This window comes from Oryctolagus cuniculus, chromosome 2, assembly GCF_964237555.1.
Source record: "Oryctolagus cuniculus chromosome 2, mOryCun1.1, whole genome shotgun sequence".
NCBI lineage: Eukaryota > Metazoa > Chordata > Mammalia > Lagomorpha > Leporidae > Oryctolagus > Oryctolagus cuniculus.
The window spans coordinates 199104184-199132160 of NC_091433.1; the positions used below are offsets into that span (position 1 = coordinate 199104184).

The window sequence follows — 27977 nt, forward strand, 5'->3', positions numbered from 1 at the left end:
GGGGTCCTTTGAACTCTCGGGTCTTGAATGTCCGTATCTTTCCTAATAGTTGGTACTTTTTAAGCCATTGTTTCACTGGATAGGTTTTCTGTGACTTTGTCCTTCAGTGTCCTTCTGGAACACACACAGTATGAATGTTTGCTCCCTCAATGTTGTCCCATAAGTCTTAAAAGTTTTTTTCCACTCTTCTTTTTTGTGATTGGGTTATTTCAAAAAAAAAAAAAAAAGCAAACCCCTATATTCAAACTCAGAAATTCTTTTGTTCAATTTTGCTGTTGAGGTGCTGTTGAAATTTCAGATTTATTCTTTTCTGTAACCCCTATCTCTGCTGAATTTCTCATTCGTGTCATGAATTGACATCCTAATGTCAGACTTGTCGGGCTGGACTCCAGATCAGACCAGCAGTGTGGTGACCCAGCAGCTCCGCAGGTGGAGAGCAGGGCCTGGGGGGCCTCCGGGTTCTCGAGAGTGAATGCCTGTAGCACCCACTGTATGAGCAGGGACTTCCGGGGCCTCTTGCATCCCTTTCCTGTGGAGCAGCTTCCCTCCTGGCTCAGCTTGACCTTGAGAGCTGGAGTAGCAGACCTTGTGTGCTTAGCTCTCCACTTGCTGAGGCCTCCTGTGTCTCCCAGCTCCTGCCCTAGACGTTTCCCCACGTCGTGTGTCAGTTTTCTCTGTCCTGGCCTAGTGGTCATGGAATTACCAGTGACTGGCTTTGTCTCTTCATCTGATGTCCCTTTGCCCCTTCCCTTCTGCTTCTCTTTGTATATCGACCAGCTAGAGGGACAGGGATAAAATGCCAGACACATTGTTTGTAACCCAGGGGAAGATTCCCATCTTGAATTTAACTGCTGTTCAGGAGATGGACAGCAGAAACAGTTGCAAAAACAAAAGCTTTATTATCCTACATATTTTTGTTTTTGTGTATTTGTGCTCAGGGAAAAGACAAAACTCAAATCGGTGAAATGTCATATGTAATCTTAAGAATTGAATTGGCATGTTTTGTATCTACATTGTCTTGCAGTTCTTACCCTTTTGAATCCCTTGTGGAAAATAAATTATGTGTATACATATACATTTCAGTATATACATATGTATATTTGCATGATAAGGGTATGAATAGTGAGAAATTAATTTTGGGAATGGGATGATTATGTACAAAATACAAATAACAGATACCTACTACCATTAGGTCAACACATTCTTAATGCTGTGAGGGGAAAGACTTAAACAAGAACAGTAGCAAATTACATCCATAGAGGCCCCAAACTTGGAAGAATGTAAGAGAAATAAAAGTGTAGTCTCTGCTTCAGAAACCTAGCATTCACACACAGGAAGGAATTGGCCCATGGAGCTCTTCTGTGGACAGTTGGACCACCCAAGCTCCGTTCAGCACCTACTGTACCTTGACAGGCTTTGCTCCTTATATGGAAAAATGCTGATAATATCTCAAAGGCCAGTCCAGATCAGGACTTGTGGCTATCAGTGTTTGGCATGGGTACCCGCCTTCATTTCTCATGCCTGAGCTCAGAGAAGAGGCAGCACTGCAGCCGGTGTGAGTGTGTGAACAGTGTGTGGTGCCTGGCCTGCGGTAGGCACCATGAAGTGAGCTGGGCTCCTCGGGGAAGTGGGAGCGTCAGGAACATGCAGTTCCCAGATCCAGCTCCTAGCCTAGTGCCCAGCCATGTCAGTCCTCGAGCTCTGCTATCTACTAAGCACAGATAAGGTAGAAAGAGAGATTCCAATCAAGGCCTCAGTATGTTAGCTGTTCCTTTAGTACTTTTGAGTGGGGCATTTTTTCAAATAAGCCAAAGGCAACAGTTTTCTAGAGTTGTCCTCAGCTGTTGGTCAACTTTTATTTACCTAAGACCCAAAACATGTCTTGTTACCTTATGTATTTATCCCAAGGGCCATTAAACTAGATGTTACATGAAAGAAAAAGTACAGTAGTCACGTTCAGAGTATCAGCAAGGGCATTGTTTAAGGGAAGGACTCTCAGGGCCTGTGGGACTGTGCTTGTTTTCAGTTTCTGAGAGGAGGATAAGTGTGCAGTCTTCTGCACACAGTTTCAAGCTCGGAACCTGTCTCTGTGGGACTGTGCTGCGACAGTCATGCTCTACAGAAGGGTTCTGGAAGCACAGTCAGGAGTCCTTGGGGAGCTCGGATCTGCTACCCAGTTTCAGCACTGCTGAAGTTTGTCATACACAGGCTCAAGCAAGTTGCCCGAGAACACAGCCTGCAGCCGCAATGCAGCTAGGTTAGAAATCCAGGACTCTGTGTGCTGTAGCAGGACTCACGTGCAATACTGTCTGGGGGCATCCTGGACTCAGTCACCTTGGGAAAATATTCAAAGGTAGATTTAGTTAAATCTGTGATAGTGGAGGAGGAAAACATGGCCCCCTCTAAAGAGGAATGCAATGTTAATAAAAATCAGTGATGCTAAAAATGCCCAGGAACCGTGAAGATGAGAGGAGGAGGAGGTGAGTGAAGGAGACGCACAGCCTGGCCTATTTCTGCCAAGAGCCTTCTGTGCTGCTTCCCTCAATGCCCACCTGTGATGGAAGGTGTTCAATACGTGTTATAAACATAACACATATCACACAGTGCTTATGCTGTAATAGTGCCCTAGTTGAATGGACAGAATAAAGTAGAACAACACAAGAATCCCTAATATCAACATTTAATTAGTATTATCAAATTATCAAAACAGGATGCCTAGTCACTGGCAAGTCTCTTTTTGTGCTGAATTTAATATTAGCCAGGACCTGTCTTTAATGTCTGGGTCCATCTCATGAATATCAGTGCAGCCGTGAGACTCAGTGGTTAAGACACCTCTTGGGATGGCCACATCCCGTACCAAAATGCCTGAGTTCTAGACCCATCTCCACTCCACTCCCAATTCCAGTTTCCTGCTAATGGACAACTTAGAAGGGAACCGGTGATGACTCAAGTAGTTAGGTCCTTGCCACACACATGGGAAACTTAGACTGGGTTCCTTGGTTCAGCCTGGCCCAGCCCTGGTTGTTGTGGGCATTAGGAGAGTGAGCAGCAGATGAAAGTGAATAAATAAATAAACAGACATTTTAACAAAATAACAGCAGCAGCATCCTCACCACCGCCAGGCGAGGTGTGCATCCCAGCAGTGGGGAAAGACTTTGTGAGCGGACCAGAATGCCTCCCTGTCCTATGGGCGCATCAACATTTGTTTGCTTTCATGCAAACGTGCCATACACCCATTGTGTTTTTTGGTAATAGTTGTATAATTGTCATAATTTCACCACCTATTTCTTTTTCAAAATTGCGTGCAAACTGCTTCAGCACTTTCACAGCATTCTCATAATTACTGTGCTTGGGGGAGGAAGACTACCTTGGGGTTTTGTGTACTGCCCATACAGTGTACCCAGAGGCCTAACAGGGTGGCGTCACCTGTCGCCACCACCGAGAGGAGCCTGGGGCTCAGGGCCGCAGGGCAGGCCACGTCAGCCTCGTGCTCAGCACAGTCGATGTTCTGCACTCATACTGGGAGCAGACTCTGCAGATGCTCTTGGGTGTTACGGTGGCCGTCAAGGACCTCGTCTCCTGATAAGCTGCCATGCAGCTGAGGGGGGAGAGGGGGGAACAAGAGCAGAGGCTGCTCTGGGTGACTCGGGAGCCTACTGGCCTCACTCGCAGAGACAGAAGGTGGCCATAAGTCTCCATGGTAACCTAGAGGTGAAGCTGTGGGTGACCCAGCCTGCATCTTGCCTGCTGGCTTTAAGGAGAGAGAGCACAGCTGTTGGTGGAGCTTTGGGCTCAATTATTAGCAAGGTTTGAATATCACCTCCTTTAAATGTAACTTAAGATGGTGGATGCTTTATAATTGCCATCTGTGTGGTTAGATCCACACTAAGAAAATTAGGGCCTGCTTTAATTAGCCGTCCCTGGCCGATTTGTGCCGGAACACATAGCTGAGACTGGCAGGGAATCAAGACACCTTACACACACTTTCACCGCCTGTGACGGTGGTCCTGGGTGGGTTTGCCTTTCCCTGTGGTACGTGGAGATGCAGAGGAAGATGCACACATGCTTTTCCACATTGTTCTCTTTTTGTTCCTGTCCAGCAGGTAGCTTCTCTCCAACTCTCGGTTGTCAATATTATTTTATCATTTTGTCTTTAAAATTATGTTTCCATGCGTGTTCCCCCAGTTCCCTTCAAAGCTGCTGCACACATCGGTGGCCGTGGAGGGCTGTGTGAGAGGGCCCTGTGTCCTGTGCATTTCTGCAGAGCTGTGGTCCTGGGACTTTCTCCTTGCAGCACCATTTGGGGAAGCAAGCAGGGCACTGGCGTTTGTGCAGGGTCCATGTCTGGGGTGTGCTGTGCTCCCACCCTAGTTCCCACAGCTTTGCTGTGGTGTCTGAGAGGTTGCAGTACGAGTTTCTTCCCCAGCATCCAAGTTCTCAGACTCACTCTCCATGCCCACCCACTCCCTTCCCACCTGTCAGACTCGTTCTCCACGTAGTAGCCACTTCCTGCCCGCCGTGTCTGTCCCACCTCACATGTCATGTGTTTCCCCTCCCTCCCCCGGCTGTCAGCTCCTCAGGGCTAGACTCTGCTGCGTTTCATCACTGCAGTGTCCCCAGTACCCAGCGGCCCCTTCCTGAACAAAGGCCACAGTGGTATTGGTGGAGTGAATTGAGGCATTTAGTCCTCACCAGGCTGGGGTGACCCAAAATGAAAGCCCGTTTTTCCTCGTAAGTTGGCGTTTCTACAAGGGGAAGACAGCGATGGAAATCCCTCCCGCTGTCAGCCTCTCCCCGAGATCTGGAGAAGCTTCCGCTTGCTCTGCTGTTGACTGCAGTGAGCCCGGTGCCTCTCAGCCACAGCCGTCTCCGTCATAGATAGGGTCCAGCTGAGCTGCTGGCTGCTGTCGGCCTTGTCTGCGTGCGCAGCCTCTGAGAATCAAAGGGAAGCTGCTGCCCAGAGTCGGCAGAGGCAGGGAACACGTTGGATACAAGACACAGCCTGGCCTGGAGCCCAGTGCCCCGCATGCCTGTGAGTGGGACAGCCCCCCGTCCTCTCCCTGCTGCCTTGGCTCCTCTGTGCCCCTGGCTTTTACGGGTAGATTTTCCTTTCCATAGATAATGTTGACATCAGGGCAGCTGCGAGTCTCTTGAGTTCGCAGAGCGCATCGTGGTTGCTGCAAGGTTTTGCACACACGCCCTTTTAGCAGGTGCTCTGGTGCGTGCTCGGCCTGGATGGTTCAGAGAGACCGTGCTGTGATCCATTTCCCAGCCAGGAAGGAGCAGCGCAGCGTGGACAGAACCTTCCAGGCCCCAGGGCTGCAGGGGCAGCTGCTCTACCTCAGCCTCGACTGCCTCATCTTTAGGTCAGCCGGTGACGGCAGGTGGCAGGTGACAGCGGCCTCTCCTGGGCGTGGCCTTCTCTGGAGGCCCACAGAATTCACGATGCCGCTGGGAGCAGCCTGTGTGCTGCACACTTTTCTGTTTCTCTCTCTCTCTTTTTTTTTTTTTTTGCTAAAGTACTTTATTAAATTAAGTATGTAATTTGCAAATGGCTTCATAAGAAATTTTAAAATCAGTTATAAACATTTTCAATAAAAAAACTTTGTTGTGATGTGCCAGGATGCTGTGCAGCCCTGCAGTCCCCACCCTGCCGTCCGCTCTCATCGGCACTGTGGGGGTTCAGGTCCACGCCAGGCCCTTTGCAGGCTTCTGTGGCTGTGTCTGTGGAATGCAGTGCACCAGGGTCCCTGGTTTCTCAGGACACAGACGCCAACCCAGCCAGAACATGTGACCCTGAGACTGCTGCACTCCACAGCCCTTCGGATAAAAGAGGGAAATTGCAGCTTTCTCAATGCAACATTCAGAAACCTCCTGACTCCCACAGCCGCGTCCCTGTGCCTTCTGCAAACCCTCAACCTGTTCCTGGCTAAGCACAGCCTTGCCCTCAGCCCTTCCCTGCCTCCTCCTATGGGGGATCAGGATGAATCTCCCGCTTCCCTTGGGGAGCCCCCTGCCTCATCTCCCCTCCCCTTGGCACCACAGCTACTAATTCTCTCTCCCTCCCAGGCTGACACATCTCTGTGCCTTGCTCCTTGCAGGTCACCCTTTGACCTAAATGCATCTCGTCCCTTTCTTGGTGTGCATGGACTCCAGGCTGCATGTCAGAACTCAGGGTAACAGTAGGCACAGTCAGCCTGCCTGTCATAATGTAGAAGACCCCATCCTTTGCACCTGCCTGAGCTCACTGAGACCATGAATGGGCCAAGAGTGGAGCTGAAGAATTCATGGTGGATGGTCCCAGCCGGGGGGTCGGCTTTGCAGCGGCCAGCAGCGGTGCAGGCCAGTCACCGTGTTTACTCAGGACACAGAGCATGAATTAAATCAGTCCCAGCGCCTCAGACATCGTGGGCTGATAATTAAGCTGTGAATCTCCCAGTGTGCCACCTGGTGGAGGCAGCTTGGCTCTCACGGGCTCCTGCACATTCTGCCTGAGAGCATGGTGCACTCTTCTTGGCCTCCAGTAAGTTTATTTATATTCCAAAGGGGCAGTGGGGACGAGTGTTTGGTCTTGTGTGGGAGATACTGGTTAGGGCACCACAGTCCCACATCACTACCTCAATTCGAGTCCTGGCTCTGCTCCCAGTACCAACCCCCAGCTGCTGGCTCCAGCTTCCTGCTAATGCTGACCTGGAAGGCAGCAGTGATGGCTCTAGTGATGGGGTCCCTGCCCCCCGCAGGAGATACCTGGTTTGAGTTCCAAGTCCTTGGTTTTAGCCTGGCTCAGCCCCAGACATTGCAGGCATATAGGGGAATACCAAATGGGAACTCTGTGTATGTGTCTCTATCTCTGTCTCTATCTCTCAAATAATTTAAAAATCAAATAGTCGCTTAAAAATCAATATATCAAGAAATACAGCTGAAGTAGTGAATACTGTTCCAGAATGTGCGTAAATGGTGCCATTACGCTGAGGCCTGAGCTTCCTTGGCGGCTGGTTTTTATCTCTAAGGCAAATTTATGTAGCACATAGAGGAAAAGGGTCAGGCACCCCAAATCCTGGTCACAGAGAAAGTGCCAGCAAGGTCAGATCCTGTGAGGCATTTGAGAGGCTTCTTGATGTGCATGGCAGGGAGCGTGCAGGAACGCACCCTCCAGCCACCTGGAGCCACCAACCTGGAGGTGAGCTCAGGTCTGTGTGCAGCCCCACAGGAAGAGCACCTTGCAAGCACCCTGAGGATATCCCATGCTGACAGAATTCAAGGCCATTCTCAGAGCCCCCAGCAGTGGGCTCTCGCCTTTCTTGTGAGAATGTCCCTTACTGTTGAGCACTTTGGGCAAGCAAGGGAGAGCTAGTGGCAGTAGGGCAGCCTGTCTCCAGTGAGTCTCCAGAGAGCTTGATCACACCCCAGGTTCCTGCCAGACCCAGATCCCTGTGCGGGCAGCATGTGTCTGTGCACTCTGTGCCCCTGGGATGGCCTAAGGCTCTGCCTCCAGGCTAAACTTTGCCACAGTAGCTGTGAGCACGGGACAAGACACCTTTCCCTGGGCCTCAGACCAAGCTTTGCTTTCCTGCCGGCAAGGCTGGGCAGAGCCGGGTCCCTGTGTGGCTCAGCAGCCCCCAGAGACAAGCAGATTTGCCCACAAACTGGGTTTACTCCATTGTAGCTCACACTTGCCAAGTGGCCCTGTGTGAGCAGCTGTGTTGAGATGTAATCCACACGCCAAAAGCCTCACCCACTGGAAGTGCACAGTTCAGGGAGTTGTATCACATTCACAGCCATGAGCAGGTGGCATTGTAGTCAGTTCTAGAACATGTTTGTCACCTTCCAGGGAAACCCAAACTTCCCCATGTCCTCTCCTGCTACCCTGCGTTCTTCCCATAGTTCCCTGTGCTCTGGACATATCACATGGTAGGTGGTCTTTGGGACTGGTTTGGTCACCTCAGCCCAGTATTGTAAGGTGGCCTCTGTTTCTGGGTTGTGTGCAAGGGTGTGTGTCAGTGCACACCAGTTCATGGGGGAATGCCAGTCCACACACCAAGTAAGGGAAGAGCAAGGCCGTTCCACAGCTTGACTGAGGAATAAAGCTGTGGTGAACACAGGTGCACAGGTTTCCGTGTGGAGATGTTTTCATCTCTCACCTAGAAGTGGGATTGCTGGGTTGTATGGCAGCTCTTGGTTGAACCATTTTACACTCCACCAGCAGTGTTGAAGACCCTGATTTCTCCACGTTCTGCTCAACATGGTCACCATCTGACTGCCTGCTTCTAGCATCTGCGTGGGTATGAGATGCCGTCTCAGTGTGGTTTTGATTTGCATTTCCCTGGTAACTGATGATGCAGGTATCTTTTCCTTGCTAATTGGTGGCTTTTATATCTTCATTGGTTACAGGCCTACTCAGATCCTTTGCTTTTATAAACAGGGGAGTGTTTCTTTTTAGAGGTAATTTTTGTATATTAGGTGAGACGTGGTTCCACACTTCTTCTTTTGCCGAGAATGTTCAGTTTGTCCTAGCATTGTTTGTTAAAAGACCATCCTGTGTTTCTAGCGTCCCCGGTTCATTGGTGTACATCACTATCCCCATGTGGTGCCATCTGACTGTTCATTATTGCTGTAGATCCCTTTTTAGTTTCTGTTACTGTTAATTGCCATGTAATAATTGTACGTATTTATGGGGTACCTGTGACATTTCAGAACATCTGTAATGTATGATGATGAGATCAGGATGATTGGCAAGCCTGCCACCTCCACCAGTTAATAGTTCTTTGTGTTGGGAACACTCTATATCCTCTCTTCCTGGCTATTTTGAAATAGGCAGCAAACTGGATACCCCATCTCTGGGTGACCTACGTGAGGCCCAGCCCCCTTTCTAAGGATGCTGTGTTATAGAAAGACCAAAGATTGGATCTTGGATCTTATTTACTAGCTTCACAACCTGTAACATTCAGAAGTCACACCCATAGCTGAAATCACAAAATGGTGGAGCAGAGGCCTTTTCCATTTCAGAACTTACCACAAGCACTGTTCACCACCACTGAGACACAGAATCAACCTTGATTTTCATTGGTGGATGGATGGATAAAGGATGTCGTCAACAGTGGCTACCCTACTATGCTACAGAATGCTAGAGGAAGTTCCTCCTCCTCTGCAGCTGTGCCCTGCACCTGCTAACCCTCCTCCTCCTCTGCAGCTGTGCCCCTGCACCTGCTAACCCTCCTCCTCCTCTGCAGCTGTGCCCTGCACCTGCTAACCCTCCTCCTCCTCCTCGGCAGCTGTGCCCCTGCACCTGCTAACCCTCCTCCTCTGCAGCTGTGCCCTGCACCTACTAACCCTCCTCCTCTGCAGCTGTGCCCTGCACCTGCTAACCCTCCTCCTCCTCCTCTGCAGCTGTGCCCCTGCACCTGCTAACCCTCCTCCTCCTCCTGGGCAGCTGTGCCCCTGCACCTGCTAACCCTCCTCCTCCTCCTGGGCAGCTGTGCCCCTGCACCTGCTAACCCTCCTCCTCCTCCTGGGCAGCTGTGCCCCTGCACCTGCTAACCCTCCTCCTCCTCCTGGGCAGCTGTGCCCCTGCACCTGCTAACCCTCCTCCTCCTCCTGGGCAGCTGTGCCCCTGCACCTGCTAACCCTCCTCCTCCTCCTCGGCAGCTGTGCCCCTGCACCTGCTAACCCTCCTCCTCCTCCTGGGCAGCTGTGCCCCTGCACCTGCTAACCCTCCTCCTCCTCCTGGGCAGCTGTGCCCCTGCACCTGCTAACCCTCCTCCTCCTCCTCGGCAGCTGTGCCCCTGCACCTGCTAACCCTCCTCCTCCTCCTGGGCAGCTGTGCCCCTGCACCTGCTAACCCTCCTCCTCCTCCTGGGCAGCTGTGCCCCTGCACCTGCTAACCCTCCTCCTCCTCCTGGGCAGCTGTGCCCCTGCACCTGCTAACCCTCCTCCTCCTCCTCGGCAGCTGTGCCCCTGCACCTGCTAACCCTCCTGCCTGTGTCCCTCCCTCCCGGCTCCCAGCCCAGCTTCTGATGGCCACCATTCTATCTACTTCTGTGGGTTCAACTTGGAGCCTCCATAGATCCATGAGATCATGTAGCCTTGTCTTCCTGTCTGGCTCATTTCACTGAGCGATGGCAGGGTGCCCCTTTCTGCTTTAGGCTGGGTAGTGTTCCATTTTCTCTGTGTATGTGTGTGTGTATGTGTAGGTCTTCAGAAAGTTCATGCAGGATGCATTTTATGAAAAAGCCACCCATTTGCACAAGAATAAACTTGCCTTCTATTTACATATTCCACAAACTTTGAAGTACTTTCATGTACTACATTTCCTTTATCCATCCATCCACTGGTGAAAATCAAGGTTGATTCTGTGTCTTAGTGGTGAACAGTGCTTATGGTAAGTTCTGAAATGCAAAAGGCCTGTGCTCCACCATTTTGTATGATTTCAGCTATGGGTCTGACTTCTGAACGTTACAGGTTGTGAAGCTAGTAAATAAGAGCCAGGATCCAATCTTTGCTCTTTCTGTAACACAGCATCCTTAGAAAGGGGGCTGGGCCTCATTTAGGTCACCCAGAGATGGGGTATCCAGAAGATTCCAGAACTCGACCCGTTGTAAATAACTGTGGGTCCAGTGGGTGGAGACGAGCCAAGAGGGGCACCACCCTGAGTGGGCCTCCCACTCTGACACAGTGATGTGAAAGCAGCAGGCCCTGTCCACAGCTGACTCCTTGCTGCTTGCTCTGTAAGGAGCGGCACAGCCCAGGAGGGCTTCCCAGCAAAAGCAGTCTCCACACTTCCCCATGTTGACTTCTTGGCTCACGCTGGGCAGCCTATTTCATTCTTGTGAATGTTGCTCCTTTGGAGCTGAAGGTCACACAGGGGCATGTGGTTCCTGACTCCCTGCTGCAGCTTCTGCACAGAGAGGCCGTTCTCGGGGTAGGAGCAGCAGGAGAACCTACTCAGGAGTCCTGCCAGTGCCACCTGGATGCGCTTCCCATTTTACCCTACAATATCCAAACTGTGAAAGCGGAGCTTCTGCACAGCTTCGGAATGAGCACCACAGTGAAATGGAGAAAACAGGCACTAAACGGGCGTTACAGTGCCACTTCCTGATGCGCCTGGCGTCAGGGCAGGAAAGAAAGAAGATGTGAACAGAATCAATGAGTCAACCACGTGTGTGGTGTCTTACAGAGAAACAGCAGTGCAAGGTGCTGCAGGAGCAAGAGACAGGCACCTGAGCCAGTCCGGGGACAGAGGGCCCTTTCAGCAAGTGCTCACCAACAGGGCACAAAGGCCTGAATCGAAGAGGGTGGGGTATGTGTAGGTGCCCCAGAGGTGTGGGAATGAAGGAAGCACATTGTGACAGAGACAAGCCTTCCCAAGGACTCAGGAGGTGGTGGGACCCATGCAAGACACCATGGGGCACTGCTGTGGGACGTGGACCCACCAAAGATCTTAGAAAGCTCAGGAAGTGGGAGTTGGGGGCACAGACCTTGGGAAGAAGGTCCTGCTTGAGGACACCCAGAGACGCTGTAGGACCTGGGGCCATGGTCATGGCTGTGGGAACAAGCCTAGGAAGCAGGAGAGGAGATGGATTGTAGAATTGAGTGGTGGATGTCTTTTGGATGGATGACACGGATAATGTCACTGATGTGAGAGAAGGTTCGAGTGGGTATTTATTAAGTCATCCTTCAGCCTAATGCATTTATTTTTTGTTATTTATCTGAAATATCCAAGTGGAAAAGTCTAAAAGGCATTTGGGACCAAGAGTGAGGCTGAGATGAGAGAGATTTAAGCTAGAGTTATGGATTTGAACATTCACATCCCAGCCTGTAGATCTCACTGTGAGGATACAGCAAGCCTGACTGTGAATCAGAGGTGAGGGTCTTGTTTTGGAACAGCTGTAAGCTTTAATTTGGGGTGACGTGGAAGCATAGCATGTTCTTATAACTCCCACAGCTAAACGGCCATGCCCAGTGATTCCACGGCTGTGAGTGGCTCTGAGCAGAGCCAGATGGTGAGACTGGCTTTGCATGCTGGTCCCTGAAGAGCTGAGGGAGTCACTTGGCTTCTGGGGTCACTTCACACACACTGCTATTCTTGAAGGTGACCTGGCACTCGAAGGTCTCCCAAAATCCACTAGTGCCATCTGACTACAAAGCAGCTAACACATGCAGTGTAATCTAGAAAGTGTTTTTAGAACTTAATTCTATGTAGAACTGTGAGATACAACATTGTACTTGACAGTTAGTGCTTAGGTGACTTTTCAGTGCCTTCTCATAAACACAGTTGATGAAGGAGTCAGAGAGAGGAAGGCAGGCTGCTATCTGTACAGTCGCTGGATCAGTAAGGGCTGGCATCCCTACCATCTGACAGTTAGCAATCATGAGAAAAAGCTTGCCCCGTGGCCTACACTAGCATTTTCTCAACTGCGGGTTAAAATTCGTTAGTAAGTTGTGATATCAGTTAGGGGGATTGAGTCCAGCTTTAAAGCAAGGATTGAAATGGAAACTATCAGAGTATTGTTTAGAGCAAGCATGTGTGACGTGAAATGTCGGTTTCTGTTGTGGCGGCAGGTTTCTCTGACACATGTTGTGTGTATACTGGGGCCACCAGAGCAGATACACCACACTCAAAGCCGTGAGGGGCTGCGCTCGGCCCGGAGGGTGAGATGCAGCTTGGGCTACCTGTACCCTGTACAGAGTGCCTGGGCTCCAGCCCTGGCTCTGCATCGGTCCCAGTTTCCTGCTTGTGGGGTGTTGGCTCAGGTGGGTCCCTGCCACCTATATGAGAGACCTGGATTGAGTTCCAGCTCCTGGCTCAGCCTGGCGCAGTCTTGGTGACTGTGGGTATTAGAGGAGTGACCCAGTAAATGGGAGAACTCTGTCTCTCTTTGTATCTGTCTACCTCTCAAACAAATAAAGAATTTTTAATAAAAAATAAAAAGTGAAAGCCAGTAGCCTACTTCCATGTAGAAGGAAGATGAACCAGGCCCTGTGCAAGGGAAGCTGCAGGTCACAGGACCCATTCAAGAAAGAAATACCCAACAGTTGGACTCCTGGGGAACCAAGCTGGGCCCCGCAGCCAAGTGGGCCGTGCCCAGTGAGGGAGCTCATGGTTTTGTCGTTGACTGTGCTGTTTTCTTGGCTTGCCCACAGACTGAGAATGCATGGCCCAGTTCTATAACCCCTGTCTGTGTTGTTTAACAGCTGTGAAGTGGGGCAGAGTTGCCCTCCCATTTCACACCCCCATAGTGGACATGAGAGGCATGGGGGCCCAGAATGCCTTGGAGCAAACCCACAGGACACCTCCTTCTCTCCAGTTCAGTTTTTTTTTTTAATAAGATTTGCTTATTTATCTGAGAAGTAGAGTTACAGACAGAGAGAGGGAGAGGGAGAGGGAGAGAGAGAGAGAGAGATCTTCCATCTTCCATCTGCTGGTTCACTTCCCAAATGGCCACAACAGCTGGAGCTGGGCCAATCTGAAGCCAGGAGCCAGGAGCTTCTTCTGGGCTTTCCATATGGGTGCAAATGCCCAAGCGCTTGTGCCATCCTCTACTGTTGGGCATTGCCTAAAATAGTCCCTATGATTGGGGGGGGTGTCTGCGGCCTGGTTTCTTTCCGCCTGCATATGACACTCATTAAAATGGCGCACCACTTTATGTATAGAGGACCAGGCAGTACAGCTTTAGCCAAATTTTTCCAGATTTGGGTAATACATTGTTGATGAACGAGACCCTAGAGAATAGTCTCAGCCCATGGAGAATTTGGCCCATCTTCAGAAACACCCTTTTTTAATTCTTTTAGCTCATGGGCTTCCCAAGGATACCACAGTGCAGGCCGGTTGCCTCCCGGATTGGCATTTACCGGAAAAGCCATGCAGGGTGAGGGTGATACCACCCAGTCCATAAAATGGCGGCTGCAAGCCATCTCAGTTAGAAGGACAAGATGGCGGCGGGTGATCCAAGGGAGGGGAATGCCCATAAAGGGGTGGCCACATGGGCGGCACAAGGCCGGACATCCCCTCTGTAAATGGAGGCGCGGTGGGTCGAGGCCGCGCTGGGCCTTTAGGGGTTCCCGCCACACCTGAAGGCTCTACCTGAGTTTCAGCTGCCTCTGCGGATTTCTGAGCCTCCTGACGTTCCTCATCGAAGGCCCCCAGCTCGTCTATGTCCTGTCAGCCTGCTTAGGTGTGCACGATTTTTTGTGTGGCTTTCCTTCGGCCGGGGTCGGTGGAAAGCAAGCCTTAAGGGCAGACAGGGTAGGGTAGGTCCCCAATGGAGGAACAGTCCCAAGATTGATCTGTTTTTGAACCAGCTGTTCCACCCGGTCCCATGTGGACCAGTCAAAAAGATGGGCAGCAGCGAGCCATGGCACCGCTTCAGTAAGGGCTTCCCAAACCTCCTCGGCCTGAGAGCCAGAAATTTCTAAACCTTGAGTCTTTAGTACGTATCTCAGCGCCTTAGGCGCTGGGTCCTCAAACTTAGCATGAGAGTGCCCCATCCCTTCGGGGATACCTTACCTCGAGAGCCTCGCTTAGCCGCGTCCACAAGTACTTTCACTTTGTCCGGAGTCAGTCCTTCTTTAGGGCTCGTTGGAGCCCGTTGTGCCCCACGTTGGGTGCCACTTGTCTGGGTCTCAAGTCCGAGTCTGGGCCCTGACCAGCAGGGGCCAATACAGACACTCCCCAACAAGGCAAAGGGGAAGGGGAAGGTCGACGGGTGATGAACACACCACAGCACCCATGAGTTCTGTCGACGAAGGACATGCACAGTAGGGGAGCCAATCAGTGAAAAGGTCATGCAGGCATGGGTGGACCACGAACAGGGGCACCTTAAGCGAGGTATAGGGATCACGTACTGTCCACGTGTCCGGAACTAAATCAGACCTATCCCTGCAGGTGGTCCGATCTTGCACGGTTTAACCGCAGAGGCCACAGACATACCCCCCAATCATAGGGACTATTTTAGGCAATGCCCAACACTCTACTGTTTGCCCAGGCCACAAACAGAAAGGTGGATCAGAAGAGGAGCAGCTGGGACCAGCTTGCTCCTGAACCAGCATGCATATGGGATGCCAGCACCATAGGTAGAGACTTAACCTATTACACCACAGCTTCAGCCGCAAGTTAAATTTTGATCAACTATTTATTTACTATTTATTATATATCACCCCTGGCTGAGAAATGAGTCACACACAATGGTGATATATGATCTCTAACCTCTTATAAAGACAGATAACCACCGAAGTAAATGCAAATGTGTTATGGGCATTTGGGGAGTGAACTCGCAGATGGAAGATCTGTTTCTTTGTCTTCAAAATGAAGTGAAAATAAATTTTAAAAATTATTTCAAAGAATTTTAAAAAGCAATTGAATAACTCAGAGAAAAGCTTCCCAAAAAGAAAGAGGAGGAGACAAAGATAAATAAGTAAGAATGTGCAGGGTAAGATTAATGGAAGATAAGTTACGCAAAACAAATCCATTAGTAGACATTTCAAAAAGGAAACGAAGAGGAGACTGTTGGGGAAGGAAGCTTCCCCCAGATTCACAGGCTTCTGGTCCTGTGGGAGTTCTGCGTGCTAAGCTGGGAGAATGCAGATGACTCCAGAAAGCCCCAGAACATCCAGGGAGTGAAACCACGTTTCCCACATCTGCCTGCAGCGCCTCGTTTGAAAAAATGCCAGCTGTGTGTCCACAGACTAGAAAAGGAAGCCTACAGAAGGAGTGTTCAGGACACAGAACCAGGGGGCTCACGAGGGACCCAGAATAGAAGTGCCAAACCCCCAATCACTGCCTGAACCCCAGGAGCTTCCAGCCGGGCCCGCGTGTCCCAGTGCCTGGCCCTGTCCCTGCTGCATCAGGAAGGCTGTCTGGTGGTCTGGTCCTGCCAGGCTCACACCAGGGTGCTGGTGAGCGCAGGTCTTTTCAAAAGCAAATAAACAGAAATAAGTTAGATCTGAGAACTAAATTTTCCAGAGGGGATTCCTGCCAGAGTTCCTCTGACTCTTACTAAGGGCTGAGGACAAGGGGTTTCTGATGGGCTCCTGGTCCCAGCTGCACTGGGCAGGACCAGGGGCGGCTGCGTGAGGAACCCTGTTTTTCGGAGCCGAGGATGGCGCCGTCTCAGCAGCCTCAGGGGAGCAGGCGGAGGAGTCAGTTCTCCCTTGCTCTCCTTTCCCTGTTCTCCCATGAATTCTTCAGAGAAGCATTGTCTGACATAGCTTTACTGCTAACAAGATAAAATCCTTTGGGTGAATGTGCTTTATATGAATTGGACAACTTTAGTAAATAGAAATCTCAAGCAAATCCAACTTAATTTATGCTAAAAAAGTGAGTTTCAGGATAATTAATAGTTTTCTTGTCACTCGTTAGTACCTAACTTCATTGTCTAACTTTTAAGTATTATGAGCTCCTTGTATATTTCTTGACATTACAGAAGTCAATGGGATATTCTCTGATGGCATGTGCATCTTTTCTGTAAGTGCACTTTTGTAAGAGAACTTAATGAGCAAGCATGCTGCGTTTGGTGCACCTTTAACTTTAACCTTTAACTGAATGCCTGCTAACTTGCTTTGATTTTCTGGCAAATAATGTGTTTTTTTCATTTGTTGAATTTTTGGGGGTAAATTGAGTGTTGCCCATGGATTATTCTATTTTATCTAAGCAGACCCTTTTAACATTTTTTCCTTTATCTTCTTTCATATTTTCTATTCTTTATTTCTTTATAGTCAAAATTATTTTTCTTTTTTTGTTGTTTTTGTTTTGTTTTGTTCTGTTTTGACAGAGTTAGACAGAGAGAGAGAGAGACAGAGAGAAAGGTCTTCCTTCCATTGGTTCACCCCTCAATGACCGCTATGGCTGGTGCACTGCACCGATCCGAAGCCAGGAGCCAGGTGCTTCCTCCTGGTCTCCCATGCAGGTGCAGGGCCCAAGCACTTGGGCCATCCTCCACTGCCCTCCCGGGCCACAGCAGAGAGCTGGACTGGAAGAGGGGCAACCAGGACAAAACCAGCGCCCCCAACCGGGACTAGAACTCAGAGTACCGGCGCCGCAGGCAGAGGATTAGCCTAGTGAGCCGCAGCACCGGCCCAAAATTATTTTTCTGCACATATAAATCATTACTGTGTTTTCCTGGCTTCTCTGTGTTCCTTGCTTTGAATTTATATAGCAACATCTTATCTATCCTGTTTTATGTTGAGTTACTTAGCAGAGTGCCAAAGAGTAAATAGATATCAGATGAATTAATTAATAATCTTTGTATTTAGGGAGCCAGAGTTCTTTAACGTAGCTTTTACCATCTGCTTATGTTGTCACAGGTATAAGAAAGATACTGAAATGCAAAGGCATGCATATTAATAAATTGTAGGTAGTGTTAGTGATAATATTGCCACTCATTGAGCATTTGACAGATACTTTTTGTCTAACTGGTCATCTAAGTTAGAAATTGAAACCTTTAGGAAATCATTGCTTATTAAACCATGTGCTCATGTCATTCGGTAACCAATGGAATTTCGAATGCTTGCAAGCCAAATAGCCATTAAGCACTATGCCTTCCAGAGGGCTGCTTCTGCAGCGCCATCCTGATAGTTGGAACTGGAGCGTTCTCCATGGACAATGACAAAACTTCCTTCTTGATTTCTCTCCTCCTCCTCCCTCCCCGCCGTTCCTTTTTCTTTCTTCCCTTCTTATGCCAGTTCTTCCCTTCCCTCCCTCCTTCTTTCCTTCCTCATCCAAGAAACAAACCCACATTAGCCAGTGGCAGGTGTAGGCACATAACTGATAAGAGCTGTCTCTTCCACGGCCATGCCTGGTGTAGAGTGCCGGCCCTGTCGTGAGGCAGATGGAACATTCCCCATCATGGTTAAGGGGAATGAGCCCATCCAAAGCAGAGTACACAGCTTTGAAAAGACAAAAGGCAGGTGTGGTCTAACTCTCTTCTCCTTTATGGGGCTGGTTGTAAACAGTCTGTGGTTGATGTCTTTATGTGGGTAGGAAGACATGCATGTTCAAGTTCGTGTTCACCATGTGAATGAATTGAGTCTTGGGAGAAAATGGGCACAGGTGGAAAGGGTCCGCTGCTGCACCCCAGGCCCGCTGGTTTTGAGGTCAGTGGAAGGAGCGCTGAGCTCTGGGGAGGACACCCTCTGCCGACTCCTTGGTGTCTCTAGTTCCCCGCTATCCAGACAAGGAAGTACAGAGAAAGTTCAGGTAACACTGGCGCCATAGTCTCTGACCTGGCTTTTGAACTACCAGTGTGGAACTTTTGAATTCCCAGGAACCTGCTTCATCTGCTGAGTTTTCAGAGAGCTGGACATTTTTAGCCCCAGGGTGAGCCCTGAGAGTGAGCAACACCAAGTCCTTTGCAGTGAATGCAATTCTGTACAAAGTCTTAGAGGCCAGTCACCAGCGCCACCACCCCGGCTCCTCCAGGGTGGCAGAAAGCACGCGGCAGCCTCCAGCTCCTCCTGGGGGTGGGTCCACACGGGCTCTCTCTGCCATGCTAACAAAAGGCTTGCATCATGGCTTTCCTTCCCATGGGCTGGGAGCCTTGAGTCTCAGGTTGTAGATGGTCGGTAGCTAAGTGACTGATGGGTAAGAAGCCCCATAAACCTTACAGGACCAGATGTCCCAGGGGAAATCACAGACTAAGTGTGAGGCTTGCAGATAGTTCTGTGATGGAGCTGTCCCATGAAGCTGTCCTGGAGGCTGATTCTGCCCCAGGTCTGTGTAGGCTGCCTGGGGGGGCCACTCGTGCATGTAAACCAAGAGCTCAGGGAACCCTGACAGGTGCACAAAACCTGTCACATCCTCAGAGCTGAGCCAGCAGGCAGGAGTTGCCATCCCAGAGCCAGAGCTGAGGGGAGTCAGGCCTCTTCTGGGGGGTGAAGGAGGACACTTGGTGCCTGCAGGAGGCAGAAGAACCATGCTGACTCACAGGGGCAGCTGAAAGGTGATGCTGTTGATGGAATCATTAGGTGCTTTGTGTGTTTTTCATGTTTTGCAGATGGAGAAATCAAGGCACAGAGAAATCAAGTGACTTTGCTACAGTCACAAGCTGGGGAGGGCCAGGATTAGCACTCCAAGTGAGCCCCACCCTGGGCCTGCATCTGGCCAGCGGAGTCACGCTGCCTCCCTTCTCAGGAGAGAAGACTTCCTGCAAGGTGAGCAGGGCCCGTGCACACAGAGCTTTGCTCCATGCCTGTGATGAAGGACTGAGTGCTCTGTGCATGCCAATGAATGGAAAACTGAGTCTACACATGTGAGGGAGCAGCCAAGTGTGTGCGTGTGAGGGAGGAGCTGAGTGTGTGCGTGTGAGGAAGGAACTGATGAGTGTGTGTGTGTGAGGGAGGAGCTGATGAGTGTGTGTGTGAGGGAGGAGCTGATGATTGTGTGTGCATGTGAGGGAGGAGCTGAGTGTGTGCGTGTGAGGGAGGAGCTGATGAATGTGTGCATGTGAGGGAGGAGCTGATGAGTATGTGCGTGTGAGGGAGGAGCTGAGTGTGTGTGTGTGTGTGTGAGGGAGGAGCTGATGAGTGTGTGTGTGTGTGAGGGAGGAGCTGAGTGTGTGCCTGTGAGGGAGGAGCTGATGAGTGTGTATGTGAGGGAGGAGCTGATGAGTGTGTGTGTGTGAGGGAGGAGCTGATGAGTGTGTGTGTGTGTGAGGGAGGAGCTGAGTGTGTGCCTGTGAGGGAGGAGCTGATGAATGTGTGCATGTGAGGGAGGAGCTGATGAGTATGTGCGTGTGAGGGAGGAGCTGATGAGTGTGTGTGTGAGGGAGGAGCTGATGAGTGTGTGAGGGGGAGGGAGGAGCTGAGTGTGTGCCTGTGAGGGAGGAGCTGATTAATGTGTGCATGTGAGGAAGGAGCTGATGAGTGTGTGTGTGTGAGGGAGGAACTGAGTGTGTGTAGGGAGGAGCTGAGTGTGTGTGTGTGAGGGAGGACCTGAGTGTGTGTAGGGAGGAGCTGAGTGTGTGCGTGTGAGGGAGGAGCCAAGTGTGTGCGTGTGAGGGAGGAGCTGATGAGTGCTTCTCCCTCCCCCTCACACACACTCAGCTGCTGCCTCACACACACAGACTCATCAGCTCCTCCCTCACACACACACACACTCAGCTCCTCCCTCACACGCACACACTCAGCTCCTCCCTGAGTGTGTGTTTGTGAGGGAGCAGCCAAGTGTGTTCGTGTGAGGGAGAAGCCAAGTGTGTGCGTGTGAGGGAGCAGCCAAGTGTGTGCGTGTAAGGGAAGAGCTGATGAGTGCTTCCCCCTCCCCCTCACACACACTCAGCTGCTACCTCACATACACACTCATCAGCTCCTCCCTCACAGGCACACACTCAGCTCCTCCCTCACACACACACACACACACACTCAGCTCCTCCCTGAGTGTGTGTTTGTGAGGGAGCAGCCAAGTGTGTTCGTGTGAGGGAGTAGCCAAGTGTCTGCATGTGAGGGAGGAGCTGAGTGTGTGCGTGTGAGGGAGGAGTTGAGTGTGTGTGTGTGAGGGAGCAGCCGAGTATGTGCATGTGAGGGAGGAGCTGATGAGTGTGTGTGTGTGAGGGAGGAGCTAATGAGTGTGTGTGTGTAAGGGAGCAGCTAAATGTGTGTAAGGGGGAGGGTGAAGAACTGAGCGTGTGTCTGTGTGTGAGGAACTGAGTGTGAGAGAGAGAGGGACTGAGCGGTCTGGGCATGTGGATGATTGTGGAAGAGACAGTGGCAGTCACGGGGTATGAATCAGTGTTTCTTGGACAGGACGGCCGAGGCCAGCGTGATTAAGCTGCTCCTCCTCGCCAGTGGTCAGGGAGGGGCGGCCTCCTCAATAATGAGAAGGTTGTTTCTTGCAGCAGAAGTCATAGACTCAGACCCACCAATGACAAACACTTTAACAATGCACATGAGCACCAATGCCTCCAATGTGCATAGATTTTTACTGTTTTGGAGGCAAATTGACAAATTTTTAAAGAAAATTCTGTTATGGAAATGTATACAAAGATGCTTTTTGTAGTGAAATAGAACAGTAAGTCAGTGAAACCATTTGAATGCCTGTTTGTAGAGGGACTCAGAGGGTTCAACTACAGAAAAACACTCTGAGGACTACTCTGCAGCCATTCAGAAAATGAGTTATATCTGTAGACATTGACCGGAGCTGTGAGTTTTGGTAAGTGAAAAATAGCAAGTTATAGAAAAGTCTATGTATAATACAGCCTGCTTTTGCAAATGATAAATGTACAAAGGAAGCTGCACTCCCTGTTTTTCTTACATTTGGGAGTAGAGTGGACCTTGGGTATCTGCATGAGACAGGAGGCTGGAGGAAGAGCAGGTGTAACTTGCTCCTCCCCATGACACCGACACACTGCTGGAAGTACTTTCTCTGAGATTCTTCTCATCTGTTCACGTGGAAGAGGTGAAACCAGGCAAAGCAGGCACCACTGCTCAGACTCAGGGTAGTCAGCAGGGAGCCACTCTGGATTCTTGACCTAGAAAATTCCACGAGTAAAAGGGAATGATGATGTCACAGCCATCGGGTGAACGGACAGGCGTGGAGGCAACAAGGGAAGGGGCAGGCACCCTGGAGACAAGCGATGGGCTCCGTCTTTACAGCATGTGCTACAGGCCAGGGTGATGTCCAGGGATGGGAGGATATGGGAAAAAACCAAGACCAGAGCATAATCAGTGATCCAGTAAAAGTGAAGAGAAAGGAAATGAGTCATAGGGAAGAACCATCCGTCATCGGTTGAACAGGAAACTACTCTTGTTGGTTCACTGGGTGCCCAAGAGAAACCCTGGCCTGGTGCTGGGGCGGCCACGGCTCTCACAGTGAAGGAAAAGCGTCCTACTGTAGGGCAGAGACACGGTGTCTAATGAGAGGTTCCAAGTACAGGAAGACAGTGGAGAGCCGTGGCTGTGTGATGGGAAGAAGTGACCCCTTAGAGGCAGCTAGAAGCACTGAAGATGGCGCTGTCAATCTTGCTGCCAAGTGGCCGCAAGAGAAGAGCCGCTCGGAGAAGACCCCATGGGACCGTGGGGAGAGGGAGCTGCAGCATCCCATGTGTCACCGGGGAGGGAACTGACCACTGGTGATCTATGCAGGAAGGTTCTAGAAGCCACAGGGTCCAGACTGCACAAAACAGAGATGAAGGCAGAGCCCTGAGAAGTTTGACAGCAAAGGAAGAAAAGAGATGACTGTTGTTGAAAGGGTGGATAGGGCCGAAGGGCGAGGAGAATATGAGTGTGGCGAAAGGCAGGAGGGACCAGGAGAGAAGACAGATTGGATGGGGTAGGGAGGACGGCGAGGTGGACAGCAAGTCCTCAGAGATGGCTGACAGGGGCCTTGCCCAGGGAGAGGATTCAGCACGGGTGGGACCTGGTCTGGATCCCCTGGGCCAAGTCACTTCACCTTGGTAAGTCCGTGTCTCCTGTGTAAGCAGAGACAGCTGTGAGGTGGAGTGTCAGCCCAGAGGAGAACTTGAGACAGTCCCAGGCTCCAGGAGTAGCCAGCCCGTGGCTATGGCCCGGGGGCCACATTCCTGACAGCAGGAAGGGTCAGCAAGGGCAACTTCTCAGAGCCTGGCTGGAGAGGGAGAAGCCAAGTGACTCAGTGGGAGGAGCCCACCGCTCTTCATTGTAAAGGAGGTGGCGAGGGTGCTTTCTCAGATGAGAGGAGAGCAGGGCTGTGAGAGTGGTGACAGGAGAGCCAGACTAGCTTAGGCCAAATCTGTGTGGGTACAAGAGCCTCAGGCTCCCCCAGCGACCCACATGGCCTCGTGTTGTGTTCCCACTCCCAGCACACAGCAAGGCAGTGTGAGGAGCCTGCATCACCTCGCTTCGTTGCGTGCTTCTGTCGAAGCCTGAGGCGTGACCTGGGACATCCAGCTCTCTGGCCACGTGTGACTGCTCTGAGGTACACTTAGAAGTGGGGCCAGGCCTGGCAGTCCCTCCAGACCACTTTCAAAGCCACTTCCCTCTGATTTCCCAGCATCCCTAGGATCCGCATGGGTATCGTCACCCACACGTGTATAATTAAGAGGACTCGGGCCCAGAGAAGCTGGAGAGCTTCCTTAGGGTTGATGTAGCTAGGAAGAGATGAGGGCAGGCTTTGGCCCTGGGAAGCCGAGCTCCCATGCCCAGGGGCACAGCCATGCTTTCTGCTGCCTTCCTCAACACCACAGGGCAGTTTTTAGATTTTTGAGCTCTGTCTTTGTATGCTAACCTGTTCGAGCATCTGCTTCTTTGGTGACTTAACCACTGTTTAAGGTTCTCTTGTTTGTAAAAGCAGTGCAACACCTGGAGGAGCTAGGGAGTTTAATAATAAGCTGTCCAAGACCGTCCCCTCACACACATGCAGGTGGTGGCAGCATGTAAGTCGCTGCAATAAGGGGTCAGGAGGCTTCAGTCAGGGATGTGAGGAGAGAGCCATGAGAACTGCAAGGGCACGGCACCCCCACCATCCTCCACAGAAGGGCAGGAGCGAGGAGTGGGCTGCATTAGCCACACAGTCCATACTGCACATACTTGACATTGGAGGCGCACCAGCGATGAACTCTGAAACCATTCTCAGCCAGTCTCAGATCTTCATTGCCTATTTACTGTTTGCAAAGTGCCCCCTTGGTGAGTGGGAGGGTACCACATGGGGAAATGCTTCGCTGTTGCTCTGATTCCAGTCCTTGCCTTGGTGGAACACCTGTGACTATCATGTGACCGCCAAGACGTGCCAACTGCCACCAGTCCTCACCGTGGTGGAACACCTGTGACTATTCACTCATGTCTTCCCACCTTGCCAAGACATGGTGCCGACTGCCACGCATCCTCATGGAGCTGGGGCACATATTTATCAAACCACTCTCTGTGTAGGCTGAGGCCTGCAAAAGTGAACCGGGCTGTGCTGTCCCGGGGAGTCGCGCTGTCCCTGGGAGCCGCGCTGTCCCTGGGAGCCACGTTGTCCTGGGAGCCGTGCCATCCCGGGGAGCCATGCTGTCCCGGGGAGCCGCGCTGTCCTGGGGAGCCGTGCCGTCCCTGGGAGCCATGCTGTCCTGGAAGCCGTGCTGTCCTGGGAGCCGTGCTGTCCTGGGAGCCGTGCTGTCCCGGGGAGCCGTGCTGTCCTGGGAGCCGTGCCGTCCCGGGGAGCCGAGCTTTCCCAGGGAGCCATGCTGTCCTTGGAGCCGTGCTGTCCTGGGGAGCCGTGCTGTCCTTGGAGACGTGCTGTCCCGGGGAGCCGCGCTTTCCCAGGGAGCCATACTTTCCCAGGGAGCCATGCTGTCCTGGGAGCCGTGCTGTCCTGGGGAGCCGTGCTGTCCTGGGGAGCCGTGCTGTCCCGGGGAGCCGCGCTTTCCCGGGGAGCCATGCTGTCCTTGGAGCCGTGCTGTCCCGGGGAGCCGTGCTGTCCCAGGGAGCCGCGCTTTCCCGGGGTGCCGCGCTTTCCCGGGGAGCCATGCTGTCCCGGGGAGCAGGGTGCCGCGCTTTCCCGGGGAACCATGCTGTCCTGGGAGCCGTGCTGTTCTGGGAGCTGTGCTGTCCTGGGGGAACTGCATCTGTGCTGACCAGGCTTGTCACTTGACAGGTGTCGTCTTTGCAGCAGCTCTCCCACTGGATGACCGTTTTCCGAAGCTCCCAGTGCTGAAGTTCCTGAGGAAATGTCCCTGGCAGTTCTTCTGCCTGGACCAGGACCTTTTGGGGCCTAAAATCTGCTAAAAATAGTCAGTTAGGGACTGGCATTGTGACAGAACAAGATAAGCCATTGCCTGTGACACCAGCATCCCACATGGGTGCTGGCTCGAGTCCCAGCTGCTTCCCTGCTAGTGTACCCTGGAAAGCAGCACAAGACTGCCTAAGTGCTTGGGCCCCTGAACCCTTGTGTGAAACCTGGATGAAGCTTCTGGCTCCTGGCTTCGGTTGCAGCCATTTGGGGAGTGAACCAGCAGATGGAAGATCTCTCCACCTCTCCCTCTCTCCTCTGTAACTCTGCCTTTCAAATAAATAAAATAAATCTTAAAAAAAAAAGTCAGCTGGATTAAGGGAGATTGTCATGAGTCCGAGAAAGATACTCTCAGGAAAGATTATGCTCCCCATCTTACCTGACACACATGCATACACAAACACAAATGGGCATGTGCACACACACATTTTATTTCAAAATAGTTTTAAGTTTGCAGAACAAAAATTCTGAGGCAGCAATACAAAAGTTCCCCATATACCCCTCATTTCCCCATAAACATCTCAAGTTTTACCATTATCACAATCAATGAACTACATCCAGCTTCCCCTGTTTTTTTAATCCAAAGTCTTCTAGCCCTCTCATCCCTCACTGCCTTAATAATCAATAGCCTGTGTTTAAGTGGAGGTTTTTTTTTTTTTTAATTTATCTTAGCTCCCACACATGAGGGAGAACTTGCAGTATTTCTTTTTCTGTGTCTGGGTTATTTCACTTAGCGTGATGTCCTCTGATTCTGTTTTGCTGCAACTGGAAGTATTTCGTCCTTTTTTATAGCTGAGTAGTATTCCATTGTGTGTGTGTGTGTGTGTGTGTGTATACCACATTTTCTTTATCCATTCATCTGTTGCTGGGCACCTTGGTTGATTCCATATTTTGGCTATTATGAGAGTGCTGCTGTAAACCCAGTGGAGCAGGGTTCACTTTGATAGGGTGAGTTCACGTCTTTTGGGTATCTACCCAGTAGTAGGATTACTGAGTCATAGGGCAGTTATAATTTTTTTGTCTTTTTTTTATAAGGAGTCTTCATATTGTTTTCTATAGTGGCTGTACTAGTTTACATCTAGCCAGCGCGTGCACACACACACACACACACACACACACTTTCTAGATTTTGTAAATATATACAAACTGTTGCTCTGAGATGAATACATCCAGGCACTGGTTCAAAGACCACAAAGGTCAATAAAATGTTTGGGTTTATGGAAAGGAGATTGAGAATACCAGGGAATACCATCACCCCTAGCAAGTGTCCCACGGTGCTCTCTAACTTGGTTCCTCATCCTGCTGGACAGCCACACTGCACATGGATACTGGGGTGTGAAGCCTGAAGCCTCTGTCACCTGCAGGCCCTGTGCCAGGTTCCTAGGAAAATTCATGGCATTCGAGTCACTCAGCCACCCAGGGAGCTAGGTAAGAAGTTTAGAAATGGAGAAATTCATCCACGTTCATGTTCCTTGGTCCAGCATCACATGTCAATGCGTATGGAGCCACTTCTCCGGGGAAGGCCTCCTGCCTCTGCACTGTACACTCCTGCTGCAGGTGCCCAGCATACAGGCCACCCAGAGTGTGCACCCAGAGTGACCAGTGGAGGGCTCACTGCTGATGCGAAGTCCTGGAACATCAAAACACTGCCATGTGGAAAGCCCACAGGGCAGTCAAAGGATGCTCCCCATCCGGGCTTCAGGGAGGCACTAAGCGCAGCGTTGCAAGAGTCCAGCTCCACCCCCCACCACGGCCAGGTGGCCAGGCAGCTTCTGCCTGCCACCACAGCCAGGCAGCACCCCCCAGTCCCTGCTGTGCCAGCTGCTGGAGGTGTGAGAGCGGCAGACCAAACTTGGAGTGGTCTCTGCCCTGTGGACGCAGCTGGTCTCACAGGGAAGATGAGTTCTGAAACAGGGCCTTCGGATGTAATCACATTGACTTGAAAGGCCTGAGACTGTGGAAACATGTTTAGAATGCCTTTCAGGGGAAAAAAAAAAAAAAAACGTCAAAGAAAAAGTTACTCCAGAAGCAGGAGTGAAGAAAAGATAAACATGGGGCAGGAGCTCGTGAGCTGGAGATGCAGAGGTCCCTGAGGAAGTGTGCAGGCCCCACCTCTGACAAAGGTCGGCGTGAGCCTGCCTCGGCCTCCACGTCCCAGCACACGGTCCAGAGGGCCAGTCCTCTGAGAAGGCTCAGCCCTACACGACTGCTGTCTCACATTCCTAGGTCCTGGGGTCCACCCGCTGTGTCGCTTCCCTGTGACACACACAAGGGGGCTCAGGGCCTTACGGCAGCTTAGCACTTCCTGTGCCTCTGACCACAGTGTGTTGCATTAGCTACAATTCATCATTTCAGGGCTCTCTCTGTAGAAGAGTAGTCTCGGAGCTGCTGAGCCTGCCAGTGAGACCATGAGTGGCTTGGCCCCTGGTGTCTTCCTACACCACGGGGAAGAGCAGAACGCCCCCGAGCACCCACGTGGCCGCTGTCACACTCACTGTCCCATCAGAAGCTTCTTAGACTCACTTGCTCCTTCTCTGACTTCCCCCCGGCCAGCCCTGGATTGAGCTACAGTGGTGGCCTTCCTCTCCCCACAGGGACCTAGCTCCTCAGAGCTTGCTCTCCTGGCTCAGGTCCCAAGGCCCTCAGTGCTCTCTCAAACTGCTACTAAGTTAGTCTTTGCTGACATACTCTGTGCCTCACCTTCCTCTGCCCGGGACACAGGAAGAGCTTCTATCCAGTTGGACCCTTGGGGACCACGGCCTCACACGACTGTGTCCACTTCTGCTCCACAAGGCCCCGGAGCCCAGCCTTCATCTCTGCTGCGTCAGGCTGGCCTTTCAGCGTCCAGTCTGCTCCTGCTACTTCCTTGGCCTGTAGCTGTGCCAGCAAAGGGACGCCTTCGTTCCTGTTGTGTGTGTCTCCATGGGAGGCACCGGCACCATCTCTCTTTCTCCCACACGGACACAAGGAGTGCATAAGCACAGCCTCCTCTCAGTGCCTGCCCTCTAGGATGGGCCTTGCTTCCCATAGGCTGTGTGGGAGGTGGCCACCTGTGGGTAACTGTGCTGCCCCCATCTCTGCCTGCTGGGCAGGGCCTCACTGCCCTGCTCCTGTCAGACTCTGCCGCCCTGTGGCTGTGTTTCTGTATTCTCGGGTGTAGGGCCTCGTGATTGGGCCCCTGTGGACAGCGGCATCCCAGAAAGGAGACAGCTCTGAGGGCAAGCCCCAAGGCCGGTGTCCTCCCTGCTTGCCACCTGTCAGACCTTCATGTCACACATGCCCTGACCTCCTGGGAAACCTGCTGGCT

The 27977-nt window shown here is 51.5% G+C and overlaps 1 protein-coding gene across 22 annotated transcripts in view; it reads left to right on the forward strand.

Moving 5' to 3' along the window:
* Positions 1 to 27977, forward strand: part of MYT1L (myelin transcription factor 1 like) — a 440164-nt gene that overhangs the window by 261694 nt on the left and 150493 nt on the right. For all 22 annotated transcript variants that reach the window (XR_011386785.1, XR_011386786.1, XM_051838143.2 and 19 more), the window contains one exon: positions 18987 to 19143. The gene's annotated coding sequence lies outside the window, so the exon portion shown is untranslated. The remainder of the gene's footprint in view (positions 1 to 18986; positions 19144 to 27977) is intronic.